Raw genomic sequence first — 14227 nt, forward strand, 5'->3', positions numbered from 1 at the left:
TCTCATGTGACTTAAATTTACCTAAATATGTAGATAACGTTCCTTATTCAATTGATTGTTTATCTAGGTGTATTTCAAATTACTTTGCACTTCATTTTGCGTTACTTTTCTATACTTAGATTAAAAATCGTCAGCCTGCCTATCCCCGCAAACATTATTCAAAGACGTGTGTGAAGGGCTAAAGGCCGATACCTCCAGGCAGACAATTATGGTCGCGTGATAAATGATAAACCATCAGCCCTATCACACTATTTGTAAGTGCGATAGGGACGGCCCGATGTTATACCATTTATCGCGCGACCATGATTGCCCTGCCGGTCTTCGGAGGCCTGTGCTGTGCACATTACGTATATGCGGGGTGTATTAAAGACTAACAGATAGGTACTTTATTCTTTTTGGTCGTTAGGTTTTTTATCAATTTATCATTTATTTTGATACAAAAATAAAGTATGTGTATAAAATAAAAACCTAATGAATAGAGTACAGCTAGCAGCAGTCATGTCAGAGACACAAAGAAAGACAGGGAATATCGACGCATATCTTATCTTATCCAATACTGCCATCGGCATCTGCATCAGACTCTTGATCTTACCCAATTTCCGAGTCCCTTCTCTTAATTTCAGTTCCTTGAGTTGAAAATGTTGAAACTCATACTTAGTATTAAATAAACCACAAATACATATAAAAGTCACAATATAATTTTAAATTATGGCTTAGGCCCTGTACCAGTTGCAGTCGCCACGTCTGTAAAGCCCCTTGTAGTTTCTTTTAAATGGAAAAATACCTAGATGTCATGTCATACACATCTGTGATGTAACTGAAAATTAAAAAACATCGCTTAGAGATAAGGTTCAAATTAGCATGGCAAAAAATACAGTGCAGTCAAAATACCATCAAAATACGAAAAAGCATATGTCAATGTCAATATCACTGCCGTATGCCGTATTTCAGGCCATAAGGGCTGTTTTCTCAAATATGAAAAAATCTCAAAAGCAGAACTTTAAATAGTATTTTATGCAACAGGCGTTTAAAGGAGATCAAAAAAGACGAGTGGCGTGGGTAACAATTTGAGGCGAAGCCGAAAATTGTTATTAAGACGCCACGAGTATTTTTTGACTCAGTTAAACACCGTTGCATACAATACTTTTTCTACGACCATGCACTTAGTTTTTAATAGGTTTCTCGAATAACTTTCGTGAAATTCACACTGTTTCCTGTATTTTGACGCAAAGGTTTGCACTGTCAGCTCAGCTGCCCAAAGCCTTCCCGCGCACGCGCGCCGTATCGTTATAAGGCGTTGCCATGGTTACAGAGCCAAACAATGCGTTTTCAGTTTTTTCGATACTGCGCGCATGTGCGGAAAGCCGGCGGACACTGGCTTTGAGGAATAGACTTTTATGTAGGGTTTTAAAGATCTATGCACGACCCTGTAAATGACGAATAATAGTTCGGGAGTAGAAAAAAGACTTTCTAGGAAAATTATTTTGAACTTGATAGGTAGAACAATTTTTAAAAGTTGTACAAAAAAAATCTGAACTAAGTTTGTAACTATATGAAAAGCATTTTTTATCTTAGATTGCATATTTTATATACATATTATCGTAACGAATTTTCTTTCAAATAAAAAGAGAATTATTAGAATAGGTTGACGGTGTCTACCGTAAACTGGGGTTACATTGACCAATTTGGGAATTTAAACGTAACGTAACTAAGGAAGAAAAAAAATGGGACCATCAACTTTTTCAGTCTTTTCCTGCTAAAAAGCTAACAAGGTAACAAAATAAGTGATATCAGGATTATTGTTTTCTGTCACAATGCCTGCACGTATGAAATGTTTCTTTTTAACCCAGTGGTTGACTGGTAGAGAATGCCTTAAGGCATTATGTCCACCATTTGTACTTATTTTTTTATGTGCAATAAGGAATAAATAAATAAATAAATAAATAAAATAATGTACGCAGAAAAAAAACGATGTGATCAAACATAAACTGACATTGGGGTTACTTTGATACACTATATATTTTTTTTAATGATAATCGAATGTAATCCCTTACAAAAGTATTTTATGTCAAGAAAAGATAAAAAAAAATGGTTCGCAGTCAAATATTACAACTCTTTAACGCTATTTTGGGGTTACTTTGATCAAGAATAAAAATTAACATCTTCGAAAAACCAACTTTTTTTGCAATTATTTCAATATTTATCACAAGAAGCGATCAAATTATCAGCCTCAACAAGTACCGTGACAAAATCAGACAATAATTAACTATGTGTCATTATGGTCAATGTTACCCCATGCAAGTGATCAAAGACACCCCACAGAGTAAATCATTACTTAGTAGTAAATACCTAGTTTGACTTTATGATACAAAATTCAATACAATGGTATAGCTAAACACATTTCTGGCAACCTAATATTCACTGTGAACCTTTTACTTTAATACCCACTACGTTAGTTTATAAGTTTATTTAAACATGAAAAATAGCAATAAACTATGCTTATATTTTGACACGTTATCCGCACTGCCCACGACCATACTTACTTATTCACCGCGTCAGAGCACCATCTAACTATAAAGGTTGGTTAAGGGTTATCATAATATGTGTAGATTTCATTACCGACCACTCATAACATATTTAATCCTTATTTTTTGGTAAAATAAATATAATACGCTCGTGACAGGTCATATTTTGTTCGCAATCCGAAAGAGTCAACCCTTTTCCCTATTCACCCCTTCCCGACCCTATTCACTCCAACGTTAGGGTGAGCGAAAATTACTAAATAAAACGACATATTTTCAAAGACAAACCGAAGTTCACACTGCCGGAAGATTTTTTTGTGTAAAAAATTAGCATGGCACATATAAAAAAACGGCTATCGACGTTCAAAAGTCGGTTTTGGCCCAATTCACCATAAATTACGTTAGTTATACCCGTTCCGACCCCATGAACCCAAAATCTTCAGAAAACGATGTACTATGTAGCCCAATTTTATTTGGTATTTTGGAGGTAACTAGTAAAAATAATTTAGTTTTACAATTGTGCGAAAATAAATTCTCATCTGGCCGGTTTTTTTAACCTGGCCTGGTGGCCTAGTGGTAATAACGTTAGCTGCGTAAGCTGAAGACCCGGATTCGATTCCCGGCTCAGCCACCGTGGGCCTTGTCGTTTTTTCTTTCGTGTATGATATCTATTTCAATATATGTATGTATGTATGTGAACACTTTATTGTACATAAGACAAGTTAGGACATAAAAATACAGTATAGTTATGATGTACAAAGGCGAACTTATCCCTATAAGGGATCTCTTCCAACCTTTGAGCGAATTGAAAATGTATTATTTATATAAACTTGAAAAAGAACAAATCAAAAATGATTCAATAAAATAATTTTATTTCTTCCCTAGTTGTATAGTTTCATACTTATGATTTTTATTTTAAAGTAATCCGTCTATATTATAGCAACCATGGGTGATTTTTGCGGACTTAAGTAGAAACGTGGAGGTAGACAGAAGTGTGATTAACATTTCTAAGTGTTAATTTCTTGTATCTAGTCTAACTACGAAGCAATACATTGACGTATAAATTGCGTCCATATACAGAGAGGTCATTCATAAAAATACCACTTTAGGTAAGTTATTGTATACAATGTGACAATCATTGACCACACATCCCAATTCACCCCTCTTCCGACCCTAATCAGCCCCTTCGTAAACCTATTCACCCCTTTGCGACCCGATTCCCCCATTCCTGATCCCATTCACCCTCAGGCCGCGGATATTTATTCATCCCGTAAAAATTCCCCAACACAGTTGCATCGCTTTCTTCATGAAAACCATTATAAAAATGAAAATATGTCTTATGATTTTCTGTTATACATAAACTTTAGAAGTGTATACACATTCAAAAGGATAATGAACGATTAAAATGAGTAAAAATCCAATAAATTTGAACGTCAACTTTGACAGACATGAAACTGTAAATAAAAATGTGTGGCTTGCACATTTTCACTGTAATTTTAAATATGTAACACATTTTTTTTTAGTAACATATTGTGTATAATACTTTTCATTCAACAGATAACTGTTATTGGCCTAAGACTATGTAAAAATACCTATGTAAGTTGAATATTTACGGCTGTTGTCCTAAATACCAATAATAATAATAAAAAAAAAACATAATATATTATTTTCCTACTTTGATTGCGGAAAATAGAAGGAATATGTCAAGAAATATAATAACATTATATACCCCCGGAACCCTTTTCACCCCAAATTACGGTATTTATTAAATTGTCAAGAGTGAACAGGCATCTTCCGGGCGAGCTCACTCCATCGTAGGCCACGTCTTTGCCTTTGGCTAGTCTGTGGTCAAGAGTAAGCCCATTTATAATTTAAAAAAAAAAACCGGCCAAGAGCGTGTCGGGCCACGCTCAGTGTAGGGTTCCGTAGTTTTCCGTATTTTTCTCAAAAACTAATACTGAACCTATCAAGTTCAAAACAATTTTCCTAGAAAGTTTTTATAAAGTTCTACTATTGTGATTTTTTTCATATTTTTTGAACGTAGGGTTCAAAAGTTAGAGGGGGGGGGGACGCACTTTTTTTTCCTTTACAAGCGATTATTTCCGAAACTATTAATATTATCAAAAAACGATCTTAGTAAACCCTTTTTCATTTTTAAATACTTATCCAACAATATATCACACGTTGGGGTTGGAATTAAAAAAAATCTCAGCCCCCACCCTAATAAAACATTTTTTTTCATTTTTTATTTTTGCACTTTGTTGGCGTGATTGATATACATATTGGTACCAAATTTCAGCTTTCTAGTGCTTACGGTTACTGAGATTATCCGCGGACGGACGGACTAGGGTTGTAAATAGAAAAAAAACCAAATGTTTTTTTTTCAGAATTATGAAAAAAAACATGAAAAAAAACCGAGCACCTTGGTTTTTTTTCTAAATATGGTTTTTTTTTCAGATAAACAAATAATACGACAATAACGGTTTTTCGTGAGTTGTAACGTGTTTCAATAACAATAACGTACATTTTAATTCAGTATACAAACGTTTATTGGGGAATCCCCGATGCGGCGTGTAGCGTGGAGAGGCGGTAGTGTTGCCAACAGTAAATAGTGATAACTACAAACTACAGATTTCGTAAATGTTACTTTTATAAGACCAGAAATTAAAGTTATTTGATTAAATTCGTTTAACCCTTAATTTGGCAGACATAGAAAGATTAAAAATACCGTTTTTTTTTGTTGAATACTATTTTTATGGGTCACTAGCTTTTACCCGCGGCTTCGCCCGCGTAATAAAAGTATTCTTATTGAAACGTTTACGGTTTCTTTGTAGGTACATCTGTCCGCGATTATTTCGATTAAGGTAAAGCGGGGCAATTCTCGACTGGAGGGCCATTGTAACTGCCCGGTCCGGTTTTGGCTGACTGTACCTTACACATATTAATATTGTTTTAAAAGAAATTCTTGCAATGATGTGGAATTGTTACACAGCGACCACAGCGTAGGTGCGAATATGTATGTATTTTACCTATATAAATATTTATACTGGGGAAACTTCATACAACCCACATAGCCAGTATCTCGACGCTATGGTCGGTAGGGTAAAAAGTACTTCCTTGCATTATCGCTTACAATTTTTTCCATTTTGCTTATACTTATTGCAAACGTAAACATATAAAAGGCAAGCAAACAACGATCTTCTTACAGCACATTGAATGTAATAGTTTACGGATGCAGGATACTCGCCGATGCCTACTTACTAATACCTTCCCACTGGGCCACCTGCATTTTACACTGCCTAAATATCGATTGCCGACCGATTATTCCGACCCCAATCCCTATTCTTATCCCCGTCCCTATCTCTATCTTTGTCCCCGTCCCCGTTTCGTCCCTGTCCCCGTCCCTCCCCTATCCCTATCCCCGTCCCCGTTCCCTATTTTTATCCCTATTTCTATCCCAATCCCTATCCCGATCCCGATCCCGATCCCTATCCCCACCCCTACCCCCCCTACCCCTACCCCTAACCCTACCCCTATCCTTATCCCAATCCCTATCCCTATCCCTATCCCTATCCATATCCCTATCCCTATCCCTATCCCTATCCCTATCCATATCCCTATCCCTATCCCTATCCATATCCCTATCCCTATCCCTATCCCTATCCCAATCCCTATCCCTATCCCTATCCCTATCCCTATCCCTATCCCTATCCCAATCCCAATCCCAATGCCTATCCCTAACCCTAACCCTATCCCTATCCCTATCCGTATCCCTATCCCTATCCCTATCCCAATCCCAATCCCAATCCCAATCCCAATCCCAATCCCAATTCCAATCCCTATCCCTATCCCTATCCCTATCCCTAACCCTATCCCTATCCCTATCCCAATCCCAATCCCAATGCCTATGCCTATCCCTATCCATATCCCTATCCCTAACCCTATCCCGTTCCTGCTGTCCCTGTCCCTGACCCTGTCCCTGTCTCTGTCCCTGTCCCTGTCCCTGTCCCTGTCCCTGTCCCTGTCCCTGTCCCTGTCCCTGTCCCTGTCCCTGTCCCTGGCCCTGTCCCTGTCCTTGCCCCTGTTAAATTATCATGCTAGGAGGTGAACTTTGAAAAATTCTTTCTTAGTGCTCCTCTAAGGAACTTCCGTGTCAATTTGAAATCTCTTGAACCAGAAGTAAAGATAAAAACTAAAGCTATACTTATGGCTATTTTGGATATTTTAACCCCATTGCACAATAACAGGGGAGAAAATTTCTTTTCCACCTCATTAGATTTAAAAACCGTTGTATTTATCGTGATCAGCGACCCGATAAACCATAAAAACGATACCCATATTGTGTTTTTGACTTTACCCCCTTTGCACCCCTTTAGGGGTCAAATTTTCAAAAAACCTGAAACATGTATTTAGTCATATGTCTTTAGGAATCCTCCTGTGAAGTTTCGAATAAAATAGTCAAACTAATCTTGTTTCCCCATACAAACTTTGAACCCCCATTTCACCCTTTTAAGAGGAGAATTTTGAAAAATCCTTTCTTAGTGCTCCTCTACGCCATATAAGGAACCTATGTGCCAAATTTGAAATCTCTAGGACCAGCGGTTTCGGCTGTGTGTTGATATGTCAATCAGTCAGTCAATATCTTCTTTTATATATTTAAACCCCATTGCACCACAACAGGGGAGAAGGTATTTCACTTCCGCCTCGTTAGATTTTAAAAAACGTTGTATTTATCGTGATCAGCGACCCGATAAACCATAAAAACGATACCCATATTGATTTTTTGACTTTATCACCCCCTTTTCACCCTTTTAGGGGTTAAATTTTCAAAAAACCTGAAACACGTATTCAGTCATATGTCTTAAGGAATCTTCCTGTGAAGTTTCGAATAAAATAGTCAAACTAATCTTGTTTCCCCATACAAACTTTGAACCCCCATTTGACTTCCTTAGGAGGTGAATTTTGGAAAATCCTTTCTTAGTGCTCCTCTACACTATATAAGGAACCTACGTGCCAAATTTGAAATCTCTAGGACCAGCGGTTTCGGCTGTGTGTTGATATGTCAGTCAGTCAGTCAATATATTTTTTTGATATTTAAACCCCATTGCACCACAACAGGGGAGAAGGTATTTCACTTCCGCCTCGTTAGATTTTAAAAACGTTGTATTTATCGTGATCAGCGACCCGATAAACCATAAAAACGATACCCATATTGATTTTTTGACTTTATCACCCCCTTTTCACCCTTTTAGGGGTTAAATTTTCAAAAAACCTGAAACACGTATTCAGTCATATGTCTTAATGAATCTTCCTGTGAAGTTTCGAATAAAATAGTCAAACTAATCTTGTTTCCCCATACAAACTTTGAACCCCCATTTGACCCCCTTAGGAGATGAATTTTGGAAAATCCTTTCTTAGTGCTCCTCTACACTATATAAGGAACCTACGTGCCAAATTTGAAATCTCTAGGACCAGCGGTTTCGGCTGTGCGTTGATATGTCAGTCAGTCAGTCAGCTTCTTCTTTTATATATTTAGATAAGGAGCTCCGAAAAAATAATGAAAAAAATCATAATCTTTCAGTTTTTCAGGAAAATTATGTTCGGTGTGGCGAACACTGCCAGCTAATCAAGAATTAAAAGTGTGAAATAATTTGCTACATAAATGTTAAGAAACATACAAATTTTTCGTAGAAAATTAACATAAAAGTATTGTCTGCACTTTGTGTGCCCTTTTTGTACTTTGTGACCCCGAAACTAGACCTCCTTCGTAATGTTGACACCGAATATCCCGGTACTCTTGGAGACGGTAAGGGGAATGTCCTGGAATTTAGGCGCTATGTTATGTCAAATGGGGTTTTATATGCGGAGAATGTGCAAAACTTCTTACTGGGGTCCAACTAGACGAGATTATGTTTACTCCACTCGGATACCTGCTCAAGAGAGGCATCGATTTGAGATACAAGTTGCATTCTGCTTTCTAAAACCTGCTCACGATAGGCATTTGCACGACCTGTGTACTGGCTATCACCTGTGCTGTCATCCGCATAGCAATAAATATTGCTAGTTTCTAGCTTATCATAGATATGAAGGATGAACAGGGTCGGTGATAGGATAGATCCTTGGGGTACACCTCCGTTAATGGGCCGGATTTCTGAGTATTGATCGTCGATGAAAACTGAAATGCTTCGCCCAGGTAGAAAGCTGGTGACCCACGTGCAAAGCCTCTCTGGGAGCCCGTACGAATAGCTTGGGGAGATGCGTCTTATGATAAACTCTATCAAAAACCTTAGGTAGCGATATCTAGGCTAACTGCCAGTACATCTCCCTTGTTCTCAATGGCGGTGGCCCAACTATAAGTATACCAAAAGATCACCAGCGCCACGACCATGGCGGAAGCCGTATTGCCGGCCACTATAATCTGATGTTCTTCAGGTACGCCAAAAGCTGGTTATCCACTTACTTCATTGCCTTGGAGAGAAGAGAGGTTCTCTCATCTGGGCCCCAATGGGCCGACAGTGTGCAGGGTTTGTGCGATCACCCTTCTTTGAGGTTGGATGGACTCAAGCAGTCTTTCAAGATCACGAGCATTTACCTGAGCAGTATGAATGCCAAAAAACCCGAATTAAAACTAGGGTAAGCTCCGCAGCGCACGTTGTCAGCACAATAGTTGGAATACCATCAGGCCCATTGGACTTATTGACACCGAGGGCAAAAAGTGCACGCGCCTAACTACACTTTGAGTGAAGCAAACCTCGGATGAGAGTATTGAGAATTTTTTACTTGAATGAATGATGATGGATGAATCTACTCTTAGAAAGTATTTTTGGGGAAGTGGGAAGACTCATGAGGAAAAGGGGTCTGAATCTTCGCTGTAGGACCTTCCTGATGCAGATCCATCGCGGTTCAACACGGTAAAGCAGCAAGAACACGGGTAGGTACTTTTGCATCGGGATGTGCGTAATTAGGTTAGAGTTAGCTATTCATTTTTTTTTATTAAGACGTCATATTAATGTAATTAAATTTACTTTTGTGCTCTTTTGTGAAATAAATATTTTGGTATAAGGTCCACCGATTAGTTGGCAATGTTCGTCACACCGAACATGCAACCCTGGAATTCAAACACTGCGTAGCTGGCGGTGTTCGCCACACCGAACATGCAACAAACCTACTATTTCACTGTGAAGATGGCAGTGTTCGGTACCACGAACATGACTTTTTAAGTGTCACTGTCACTAAATTAAGACTTACACTAAACTAGAAACTCTTTAGTACGATTAATTACCTCATTGGTAACCGATAAATGTCGTTTTTATTAATGTGACACCATAAAAATCTAATATAATGTCCTAAATAACTTGATGATACTTCGCGGTTGCCGTCTTGCCGCGATTTTGCGTGCACTACTGACATACGAATACTGTGACAGTAATGAATTAATTTTCTACCAATTAAAACAATACAAAGCTACAATTTGAGTCGAAAGAAATATAAACAAAGATGAAAATGTGACCAGTAGATTTTTTTGAAAGGTATGTTCGCCACAGCGCACACTGTCCAATTAAGGGTTAATAATTAACATTAAGTCTAAAAAACCGTATAAAAGTATTAACTACTTTGCAAATTTTGAGATTTCGTACTTTAGAAAAAAAACATACTCCAGAAAAAAAACTGTTTTTTTTCACGGTTTTTTTTCATGTTTTTTTTTTCAAGCCAGAAAAAAAACCGTTTTTTTACAACCCTAGGACGGACGGACGGACGGACAGACAGACAGACATGGCGAAACTATAAGGGTTCCTAGTTGACTACGGAACCCTAAAAATTGTCATTATGTAAAATCTCGGAAACTACGAAACCCTACATTGACGCGCTCTTGGTCGATTTTTCGTCTTAATGCTATGTAAGAGATAATAAAAACCGGCCAAGAGCGTGTCGGGCCACGCTCAGTGTAGGGTTCCGTAGTTTTCCGTATTTTTCTCAAAAACTACTGAATCTATCAAGTTCAAAATAATTTTCCTAGAAAGTCTTTATAAAGTTCTACTTATGTGATTTTTTTCATATTTTTTAAACATATGGTTCAAAAGTTAGAGGGGGGGGGACGCACTTTTTTTTCCTTTGGGAGCGATTATTTCCGAAAATATTAATATTATCAAAAAACGATCTTATTAAACTCTTATTCATTTTTAACTACCTATCCAATAATATATCACACATTGGGGTTGGAATGAAAAAAAAAAAATCAGCCCCCACTTTACATGTAGGGGGGGGTACCCTAATAAAACATTTTTTTCCATTTTTTATTTTTGCACTTTGTTGGCGTGATTGATATACATATTGGTACCAAATTTCAGCTTTCTAGTGCTGACGGTTACTGAGATTATCCGCGGACGGACGGACGGACGGACGGACGGACGGACGGACGGACAGACAGACATGGCGAAACTATAAGGGTTCCTAGTTGACTACGGAACCCTAAAAATTACACCTCCCAATTTATAATAAGTTTTTTTGCAAAAAAAATATTTTCACCACACCAACTGGTAAAGGCATTCTTTGCTATTCGAAAACAGATAGCAAAATTGCATTTTATCCACAAGGGGGCAAAGTAATTTCATGCAAATTTTAACCCGATGTCTTAATATGTCTGCTAGATTTTACCCTATAAATGATGATTTTGAATCAAAAATATTGAATAAATTGATGAATTTGATTTGTTTTGATGTTTTATAGTCAGTATTTTGTTCGTGTTGGTGTGGTGAAAAATTTTGTGTTTCACTCGGTGGCAAAGTTTGTTTAACCTTCGTGCCTTGATACCCTCGCAACGCTCAAGATTCCACTTTATGAACCACTCGCTACGCTCGCGGTTCAATATTGGAATCTTTCGCTTGCTCAGGTATCAATATTGGCACGTGCGGTTAAACAACTACTTTGCCCCCTTGTAAAACAAATAACTATTATTGCTCTCCGAGACATTTTTAAAAACCCCTGACTCAATGGGTATACGACGTTTCATAACAGAGTTCCTATGATCACCTTTCTGCTCCATCATCAGATTAGCTCCATGATACCATAATATTGCATTGTCACTTGATTTACATAGGTGTGCAAAATTTCAGCTCAATTGGAAACCGGAAAGTGGGTCAAATTTAGCTTCTACGTTTTGACTCAAACTAACATACCTACTAACAAGGCAAGTTGAATAAAAGCTTGTATAAAGGCTCGTTTTCGTGAACTGTCAAATCACCTCATACAATTTACGGCTGTAAGGCAACCAGGTAGGGTTTATTATTGCACTTTAATTACATATTAATGATTTCTAGCCCGTAAGATATAATATATATTTGCTTTAACAATGGATAGATATTTATGCGGGTGAAAGTGTAATTTAGGTTTTTATAAAGAATCAAATATTTTTAAGCGACCCGATCAGATATGTATGCGGATAAGGACCCTCCCACATCTACCGTCTTGCGATCGTAGCGTCGGGCCAACTGTATGGTTAAGCCGCGCTGACGCGGCGTCTTTTTCCATACAGTTGGCCCGACGCTATACGCTCGCGAGACGCTAGAAAGAGAGACGATGTTTTTGCCGGTCACGGAGCATCACAAATTTTTGCCGGGAACATGTCGTCATATACTTATGTTATGGCCCACTATAGAAAATCAGATATTTTTGCACGGCTGTTCATAGTCATTTATGCTGGTCACCAGCTGGTGTTCCATGAATATTTGGTTTAGTTGAGTGGAGAAGTGCCATTCAAAACAAGCGCTTTGTAAACAACTATGTATTTAGGTGATTTATAATTATTATTGTTTTCAACTTACGGTTACGTGTTCGCGGTATGCACAGAGTAAATCTTTAATGAAATTGAGTCATTTTTTTATATACACAATTAAATTTGAACCAGAAGCACTATACCTATACCCGCTCGCATTCCCCTTTTTTCTATTCTAAGTAAGAATCGATTAATACGTATCTGAATATGTATGAATAAATTAAATTGTAATTGTTTACATACAACCTGTGAAGTTTGGTTGACAAAATTTGACGTAGGTACTGTCATATATATTTTTAAAATGACGTACTGTTAATACCAGCGTAATGAAAATGTATTCCAATGAGTAAAACAAAACATTAAACTTTTTTCAATTTAACCGAACTAGAATGAAATCATTTATACTCATTCGGTTGTGTTCGTTATTTTCTTTGATAATGTGATATATTTTTATTTATTTTTTATGCACAAGCCATGCACCTTTAAATTTTAAATGAGATTGGATCTCCACCTGACATATTTGATTTACCCTATTTATTTTGAGCACAGTTTTACACTGGTATGGTTTTTCGTGTACGTACACTATTTTCTGTCAAAATATTTGTCAAATTTAATTGTCAACGCGGAGCGACCGGCGACACGTCTGCCTCCGACGAGCCGCTCACGGCATCTAATCGAAAGGAGAATTCTGACAGCAATGGCGAATGTATGGAAATTTTACGATAGTTTAAATTTAAGGTAAAATTTCTTTGTTGCCTTTGAGAGGAAAAATATAAAAAACCTCAAAACTTCTAGTCCATTTATCTGGCTTTTAGAATCACTTAATGTTATAACTAAAGTATTGAATTTTTTTAACAAAGTTTACTAAACGGCGACATACGTTTTTCTCATTTTAGGTCAACTTTGCGTGGGTTTATTTATTATACCTTTAATAATTAGAGATTCTGAATAGTCAAAAGTTGTAGACACACTCTTTAAGATAATAACTCCATTTATTTTATTTCATTTCATTTAGAAATGTGAGCAGCATTTGTTAAACGCCGAATGCACTTTTCGAGGATTTCGTACGACCCCCTCTTAACTCGTAGAGTTTACATAGTATTTGACGTCACTCAATTCGATTTCATATTAATTCCATATTAGCAAATCGTCCATATTCGTTTTGAAAGTTCTTAAAAAGAAGCTGATTTGACTGGGAGGCGAGTAGCCTATTACAGTCTGGCAAAATAGAGTTGTAGTTAATAGGGGCGCCACCGTATATGCGTGGTTTTGCATGTGGCAACTATTCTGACACTTATGTATGAGAACAGTTAAAGTTTCCGGCCATTTTAATAGGGAACTTGACTGTAGTTAAAATAGAATATTTTGTACCATGTACCAAATAAAGCATCAGATAATTATAAGAAAAACATGGACAGAAGTTATTTTTAAAACCAATTTCTGTTTAATAACTCAGGTAGAAATATATAAAGTAACTGAGTTGACCGTGACGTCACTCAATTCAATCCATACTAATATTATAAATTTGGAAGTGTGTGTGTCTGTTTGTTTGTCCGTCCTTCACGGCAAAACGGAACGACGAATTGTCGTGATTTTTTAAATGGAGATAGTTGAAGGGATGGAGAGTGACATAGGCTACTTTTTGTCTATTTCTAACGCGAGCGAAGCCGCGCGCAATAGCTAGTTTCATATAAATTCCATATTAACAAGTTGTTCAAATTCGTTTTGACAGTTCTTAAAAAGAAGCTGATTTGACTAGGAGGTAAGTAGCCTATTCCTAACTCAGGTCTCTTAAACACTGTTGGCGGGCAAGATCTAGTCCGCGCAAACATCCTAATTTTATTGTCTTAAGTAAAGGATGGCTGAAAGCACGACTCATGCACAAACTTTGTGTGTGAACCAGCCTTAACGGATGTTATTGTAGTAGCCAAAA

The 14227-nt window shown here is 37.3% G+C and overlaps 1 protein-coding gene across 2 annotated transcripts in view; it reads left to right on the forward strand.

The window, feature by feature from the left end:
• The window catches only part of LOC125227212, a 41397-nt gene that overhangs the window by 19009 nt on the left and 8161 nt on the right, over positions 1-14227 (forward strand). The gene's annotated exons all lie outside the window — the stretch shown is intronic.

This window comes from Leguminivora glycinivorella, chromosome 6, assembly GCF_023078275.1.
Source record: "Leguminivora glycinivorella isolate SPB_JAAS2020 chromosome 6, LegGlyc_1.1, whole genome shotgun sequence".
Taxonomy (NCBI): domain Eukaryota; kingdom Metazoa; phylum Arthropoda; class Insecta; order Lepidoptera; family Tortricidae; genus Leguminivora; species Leguminivora glycinivorella.